The following is an 8,521-nucleotide window of genomic DNA, read 5'->3' as shown; positions in this document are numbered from 1 at the left end:
CTTTTCAGCTCCTGAATAGCGTTTTCAATGCATTTACAAAGTTTGGCATCTAACTTCTGCCTGAATGGTTTTCTTGATGTTTTAAGTATTATAACATGCTTCTGTGGCTGCTTTTATATTGAAAATGTGTTTTGTGAAGATGTTTAGCCTTTAGATTCTGTTTTTGAGACTTTCCTTTTTTAATTGCTCTGAAGTGCTTTTCAGCTCCTGAATAGCGTTTTCAATGCATTTACAAAGTTTGGCATGCAACTTCTGTCTGAATGGTTTTTTTGATGTTTGAAGTGTTATAACATGCTTCTGTGGCTGCTTTCATATTGAAAAGGTGTTTTGTGAAGATGTTTAGCCCTTAGATTCACTTTTTGAGACTTTCCTTTTTGTATTGCTCTAAAGTGCTTTTCAGCTCCTGAATAGTGTTTTCAATGCATTTACAAAGTTTGGCATGTAACTTCTGTCTGAATGGTTTTTTTGATGTTTGAAGTGTTATAACATGCTTCTGTGGGTATTTATACATGGTAAAGTTGTTTTGTGAAGATGTTTAGCCCTTAGATTCACTTTTTGAGACTTTCCTTTTTGTATTGCTCTAAAGTGCATTTCAGCTCCTGAATAGTGTTTTCAATGCATTTACAAAGTTTGGCATGTAACTTCTGCCTGAATGGTTTTCTTGATGTTTGAAGTGTTATAACATGCTTCTGTGGCTGCATATATATTGAAAAGGTGTTTTGTGAAGATGTTTAGCCCTTAGATTCACTTTTTGAGACTTTCCGTTTTGTATTGCTCTAAAGTGCGTTTCAGCTCCTGAATAGTGTTTTCAATGCATTTACAAAGTTTGGCATCTAACTTCTGCATGAATGGTTTTCTTGATGTTTGAAGTGTTATAACATGCTTCTGTGGGTATTTATACATGGTAAAGTTGTTTTGTGAAGATGTTTAGCCCTTAGATTCACTTTTTGAGACTTTCCTTTTTGTATTGCTCTAAAGTGCATTTCAGCTCCTGAATAGTGTTTTCAATGCATTTACAAAGTTTGGCATGTAACTTCTGCCTGAATGGTTTTCTTGATGTTTGAAGTGTTATAACATGCTTCTGTGGCTGCTTTCATATTGAAAAGGTGTTTTGTGAAGATGTTTAGCCCTTAGATTCACTTTTTGAGACTTTCCTTTTTGTATTGCTCTAAATTGCTTTTCAGCTCCTGAATAGCGTTTTCAATGAATTTACAAAGTTTGGCATGTAACTTCTGCCTGAATGGTTTTCTTGATGTTTGAAGTGTTATAACATGCTTCTGTGGCTGCTTTCATATTGAAAAGGTGTTTTGTGAAGATGTTAGCCCTTAGATTCATTTTTTGAGACCATCCTTTTTTAATTGCTCTGAAGTGCTTTTCAGCTCCTGAATAGCATTTTCAATGCATTTCCAAAGTTTGTCATGCAACGTCTGTCTGTATGTTTTTCTTGATGTTTGAAGTGTTATAACATGCTTCTGTGGCTGCTTTCATATTGAAAAGGTGTTTTGTGAAGATGTTTAGCCCTTAGATTCACTTTTTGAGACTTTCCTTTTTGTATTGCTCTAAAGTGCGTTTCAGCTCCTGAATAGTGTTTTCAATGCATTTACAAAGTTTGGCATGTAACTTCTGCATGAATGGTTTTCTTGATGTTTGAAGTGTTATAACATGCTTCTGTGGGTATTTATACATGGTAAAGTTGTTTTGTGAAGATGTTTAGCCATTAGATTCACTTTTTGAGACTTTCCTTTTTGTATTGCTCTAAAGTGCTTTTCAGCTCCTGAATAGCGTTTTCAATGCATTTACAAAGTTTGGCATCTAACTTCTGCCTGAATGGTTTTCTTGATGTTTTAAGTATTATAACATGCTTCTGTGGCTGCTTTTATATTGAAAATGTGTTTTGTGAAGATGTTTAGCCTTTAGATTCTGTTTTTGAGACTTTCCTTTTTTAATTGCTCTGAAGTGCTTTTCAGCTCCTGAATAGCGTTTTCAATGCATTTACAAAGTTTGGCATGCAACTTCTGTCTGAATGGTTTTTTTGATGTTTGAAGTGTTATAACATGCTTCTGTGGCTGCTTTCATATTGAAAAGGTGTTTTGTGAAGATGTTTAGCCCTTAGATTCACTTTTTGAGACTTTCCTTTTTGTATTGCTCTAAAGTGCTTTTCAGCTCCTGAATAGTGTTTTCAATGCATTTACAAAGTTTGGCATGTAACTTCTGTCTGAATGGTTTTTTTGATGTTTGAAGTGTTATAACATGCTTCTGTGGGTATTTATACATGGTAAAGTTGTTTTGTGAAGATGTTTAGCCCTTAGATTCACTTTTTGAGACTTTCCTTTTTGTATTGCTCTAAAGTGCATTTCAGCTCCTGAATAGTGTTTTCAATGCATTTACAAAGTTTGGCATGTAACTTCTGCCTGAATGGTTTTCTTGATGTTTGAAGTGTTATAACATGCTTCTGTGGCTGCATATATATTGAAAAGGTGTTTTGTGAAGATGTTTAGCCCTTAGATTCACTTTTTGAGACTTTCCGTTTTGTATTGCTCTAAAGTGCGTTTCAGCTCCTGAATAGTGTTTTCAATGCATTTACAAAGTTTGGCGTGTAACTTCTGCCTGAATGGTTTTCTTGATGTTTGAAGTGTTATAACATGCTTCTGTGGCTGCTTTCATATTGAAAAGGTGTTTTGTGAAGATGTTTAGCCCTTAGATTCACTTTTTGAGACTTTCCTTTTTGTATTGCTCTAAATTGCGTTTCAGCTCCTGAATAGTGTTTTCAATGCATTTACAAAGTTTGGCATGTACCTGTCTGAAATGGTTTTCTTGATGTTTGAAGTGTTATAACATGCTTCTGTGGGTATTTATACATGGTAAAGTTGTTTTGTGAAGATGTTTAGCCCTTAGATTCACTTTTTGAGACTTTCCTTTTTGTATTGCTCTAAAGTGCTTTTCAGCTCCTGAATAGCGTTTTCAATGCATTTACCAAGTTTGGCATGCAACTTCTGTCTGAATGGTTTTCTTGATGTTTGAAGTGTTATAACATGCTTCTGTGGCTGCTTTCATATTGAAAAGGTGTTTTGTGAAGATGTTTAGCCCTTAGATTCACTTTTTGAGACTTTCCTTTTTGTATTGCTCTAAATTGCTTTTCAGCTCCTGAATAGCGTTTTCAATGAATTTACAAAGTTTGGCATGTAACTTCTGCCTGAATGGTTTTCTTGATGTTTGAAGTGTTATAACATGCTTCTGTGGCTGCTTTCATATTGAAAAGGTGTTTTGTGAAGATGTTAGCCCTTAGATTCATTTTTTGAGACCATCCTTTTTTAATTGCTCTGAAGTGCTTTTCAGCTCCTGAATAGCATTTTCAATGCATTTCCAAAGTTTGTCATGCAACGTCTGTCTGTATGTTTTTCTTGATGTTTGAAGTGTTATAACATGCTTCTGTGGCTGCTTTCATATTGAAAAGGTGTTTTGTGAAGATGTTTAGCCCTTAGATTCACTTTTTGAGACTTTCCTTTTTGTATTGCTCTAAAGTGCGTTTCAGCTCCTGAATAGTGTTTTCAATGCATTTACAAAGTTTGGCATGTAACTTCTGCATGAATGGTTTTCTTGATGTTTGAAGTGTTATAACATGCTTCTGTGGGTATTTATACATGGTAAAACTGTTTTGTGAAGATGTTTAGCCATTAGATTCACTTTTTGAGACTTTCCTTTTTGTATTGCTCTAAAGTGCTTTTCAGCTCCTGAAGAGCGTTTTCAATGCATTTACAAAGTTTGGCATGTAACTTCTGCCTGAATGGTTTTCTTGATGTTTGAAGTGTTATAACATGCTTCTGTGGCTGCATATATATTGAAAAGGTGTTTTGTGAAGATGTTTAGCCCTTAGATTCACTTTTTGAGACTTTCCGTTTTGTATTGCTCTAAAGTGCGTTTCAGCTCCTGAATAGTGTTTTCAATGCATTTACAAAGTTTGGCATCTAACTTCTGCATGAATGGTTTTCTTGATGTTTGAAGTGTTATAACATGCTTCTGTGGGTATTTATACATGGTAAAGTTGTTTTGTGAAGATGTTTAGCCCTTAGATTCACTTTTTGAGACTTTCCTTTTTGTATTGCTCTAAAGTGCATTTCAGCTCCTGAATAGTGTTTTCAATGCATTTACAAAGTTTGGCATGTAACTTCTGCCTGAATGGTTTTCTTGATGTTTGAAGTGTTATAACATGCTTCTGTGGCTGCTTTCATATTGAAAAGGTGTTTTGTGAAGATGTTTAGCCCTTAGATTCACTTTTTGAGACTTTCCTTTTTGTATTGCTCTAAATTGCTTTTCAGCTCCTGAATAGCGTTTTCAATGAATTTACAAAGTTTGGCATGTAACTTCTGCCTGAATGGTTTTCTTGATGTTTGAAGTGTTATAACATGCTTCTGTGGCTGCTTTCATATTGAAAAGGTGTTTTGTGAAGATGTTAGCCCTTAGATTCATTTTTTGAGACCATCCTTTTTTAATTGCTCTGAAGTGCTTTTCAGCTCCTGAATAGCATTTTCAATGCATTTCCAAAGTTTGTCATGCAACGTCTGTCTGTATGTTTTTCTTGATGTTTGAAGTGTTATAACATGCTTCTGTGGCTGCTTTCATATTGAAAAGGTGTTTTGTGAAGATGTTTAGCCCTTAGATTCACTTTTTGAGACTTTCCTTTTTGTATTGCTCTAAAGTGCGTTTCAGCTCCTGAATAGTGTTTTCAATGCATTTACAAAGTTTGGCATGTAACTTCTGCATGAATGGTTTTCTTGATGTTTGAAGTGTTATAACATGCTTCTGTGGGTATTTATACATGGTAAAGTTGTTTTGTGAAGATGTTTAGCCATTAGATTCACTTTTTGAGACTTTCCTTTTTGTATTGCTCTAAAGTGCTTTTCAGCTCCTGAATAGCGTTTTCAATGCATTTACAAAGTTTGGCATCTAACTTCTGCCTGAATGGTTTTCTTGATGTTTTAAGTATTATAACATGCTTCTGTGGCTGCTTTTATATTGAAAATGTGTTTTGTGAAGATGTTTAGCCTTTAGATTCTGTTTTTGAGACTTTCCTTTTTTAATTGCTCTGAAGTGCTTTTCAGCTCCTGAATAGCGTTTTCAATGCATTTACAAAGTTTGGCATGCAACTTCTGTCTGAATGGTTTTTTTGATGTTTGAAGTGTTATAACATGCTTCTGTGGCTGCTTTCATATTGAAAAGGTGTTTTGTGAAGATGTTTAGCCCTTAGATTCACTTTTTGAGACTTTCCTTTTTGTATTGCTCTAAAGTGCTTTTCAGCTCCTGAATAGTGTTTTCAATGCATTTACAAAGTTTGGCATGTAACTTCTGTCTGAATGGTTTTTTTGATGTTTGAAGTGTTATAACATGCTTCTGTGGGTATTTATACATGGTAAAGTTGTTTTGTGAAGATGTTTAGCCCTTAGATTCACTTTTTGAGACTTTCCTTTTTGTATTGCTCTAAAGTGCATTTCAGCTCCTGAATAGTGTTTTCAATGCATTTACAAAGTTTGGCATGTAACTTCTGCCTGAATGGTTTTCTTGATGTTTGAAGTGTTATAACATGCTTCTGTGGCTGCATATATATTGAAAAGGTGTTTTGTGAAGATGTTTAGCCCTTAGATTCACTTTTTGAGACTTTCCGTTTTGTATTGCTCTAAAGTGCGTTTCAGCTCCTGAATAGTGTTTTCAATGCATTTACAAAGTTTGGCGTGTAACTTCTGCCTGAATGGTTTTCTTGATGTTTGAAGTGTTATAACATGCTTCTGTGGCTGCTTTCATATTGAAAAGGTGTTTTGTGAAGATGTTTAGCCCTTAGATTCACTTTTTGAGACTTTCCTTTTTGTATTGCTCTAAATTGCGTTTCAGCTCCTGAATAGTGTTTTCAATGCATTTACAAAGTTTGGCATGTACCTGTCTGAAATGGTTTTCTTGATGTTTGAAGTGTTATAACATGCTTCTGTGGGTATTTATACATGGTAAAGTTGTTTTGTGAAGATGTTTAGCCCTTAGATTCACTTTTTGAGACTTTCCTTTTTGTATTGCTCTAAAGTGCTTTTCAGCTCCTGAATAGCGTTTTCAATGCATTTACCAAGTTTGGCATGCAACTTCTGTCTGAATGGTTTTCTTGATGTTTGAAGTGTTATAACATGCTTCTGTGGCTGCTTTCATATTGAAAAGGTGTTTTGTGAAGATGTTTAGCCCTTAGATTCACTTTTTGAGACTTTCCTTTTTGTATTGCTCTAAATTGCTTTTCAGCTCCTGAATAGCGTTTTCAATGAATTTACAAAGTTTGGCATGTAACTTCTGCCTGAATGGTTTTCTTGATGTTTGAAGTGTTATAACATGCTTCTGTGGCTGCTTTCATATTGAAAAGGTGTTTTGTGAAGATGTTAGCCCTTAGATTCATTTTTTGAGACCATCCTTTTTTAATTGCTCTGAAGTGCTTTTCAGCTCCTGAATAGCATTTTCAATGCATTTCCAAAGTTTGTCATGCAACGTCTGTCTGTATGTTTTTCTTGATGTTTGAAGTGTTATAACATGCTTCTGTGGCTGCTTTCATATTGAAAAGGTGTTTTGTGAAGATGTTTAGCCCTTAGATTCACTTTTTGAGACTTTCCTTTTTGTATTGCTCTAAAGTGCGTTTCAGCTCCTGAATAGTGTTTTCAATGCATTTACAAAGTTTGGCATGTAACTTCTGCATGAATGGTTTTCTTGATGTTTGAAGTGTTATAACATGCTTCTGTGGGTATTTATACATGGTAAAACTGTTTTGTGAAGATGTTTAGCCATTAGATTCACTTTTTGAGACTTTCCTTTTTGTATTGCTCTAAAGTGCTTTTCAGCTCCTGAATAGCGTTTTCAATGCATTTACAAAGTTTGGCATCTAACTTCTGCCTGAATGGTTTTCTTGATGTTTTAAGTATTATAACATGCTTCTGTGGCTGCTTTTATATTGAAAATGTGTTTTGTGAAGATGTTTAGCCTTTAGATTCTGTTTTTGAGACTTTCCTTTTTTAATTGCTCTGAAGTGCTTTTCAGCTCCTGAATAGCGTTTTCAATGCATTTACAAAGTTTGGCATGCAACTTCTGTCTGAATGGTTTTTTTGATGTTTGAAGTGTTATAACATGCTTCTGTGGCTGCTTTCATATTGAAAAGGTGTTTTGTGAAGATGTTTAGCCCTTAGATTCACTTTTTGAGACTTTCCTTTTTGTATTGCTCTAAAGTGCTTTTCAGCTCCTGAATAGTGTTTTCAATGCATTTACAAAGTTTGGCATGTAACTTCTGCCTGAATGGTTTTCTTGATGTTTGAAGTGTTATAACATGCTTCTGTGGGTATTTATACATGGTAAAGTTGTTTTGTGAAGATGTTTAGCCCTTAGATTCACTTTTTGAGACTTTCCTTTTTGTATTGCTCTAAAGTGCATTTCAGCTCCTGAATAGTGTTTTCAATGCATTTACAAAGTTTGGCATGTAACTTCTGCCTGAATGGTTTTCTTGATGTTTGAAGTGTTATAACATGCTTCTGTGGCTGCATATATATTGAAAAGGTGTTTTGTGAAGATGTTTAGCCCTTAGATTCACTTTTTGAGACTTTCCTTTTTGTATTGCTCTAAAGTGCGTTTCAGCTCCTGAATAGTGTTTTCAATGCATTTACAAAGTTTGGCATGTAACTTCTGCCTGAATGGTTTTCTTGATGTTTGAAGTGTTATAACATGCTTCTGTGGCTGCATTTATATGTGAAAATGTGTTTTGTGAAGATGTTTAGCCTTTAGATTCTGTTTTTGAGACTTCCCAGCTAACACATGACGTTGCGGCAACGTTGCCAGTAGGTGCTCAGTTGGTAACCCGCGACGTTACCTTCTGGCAACGTCGTGGCAACGTTGTGGCAACGTTATAAAGGGAATGTTGCCAGTTGGTCCCATGGACAACGTTGCTACGTCCCTTGGTCGGCTGGTAACGTCATTTTTAGGTCCGTGGGCAACGTTGCTGCGACGTCGTACCTTGGTCGGCTGGTTACGTTATTTTTAGGTCCGTGGGCAACGTTGCCGCGACGTCGTACCTAGGTCGGCTGGTAACGTCATTTTGAGGTCCGTGGGCAACGTTGTCGCGACGTCGTACCTTGGTCGGCTGGTAACGTCATTTTTAGGTCCGTGGGCAACGTTGCAGCGATTTGTACCTTGGTCGGCTGGTTACGTTATTTTTCGGTCCCATGGACAACGTTGCGGCAACGTCCTACTTTGGTCGGCTGGTAATGTCATTTTTAGTTCCGTGGGCAACGTTGCCGCGACATTGTACCTTGGTCGGTTGGATACATTCATTTTGGTACCATGGGTTAAGTTGCTCTTTGGTCCTAGGACAACGGATCTCGAGTGCAGTGGTTTATCATGGAGAGATCACACTGGATTGCTCTCAGACACTTTTGTAATTTAGCCATAGTCTACATGAATTTCAATCACACAATATTAAATGTAGCACCCAGCACGTATAAATGTAGACAATGTA

The sequence above is a fragment of the Hypomesus nipponensis genome, chromosome 22, assembly GCF_054491055.1.
Source record: "Hypomesus nipponensis isolate SF chromosome 22, ASM5449105v1, whole genome shotgun sequence".
NCBI classification, from domain to species: domain Eukaryota; kingdom Metazoa; phylum Chordata; class Actinopteri; order Osmeriformes; family Osmeridae; genus Hypomesus; species Hypomesus nipponensis.
Note: the sequence above shows the minus strand (reverse complement) of the source record.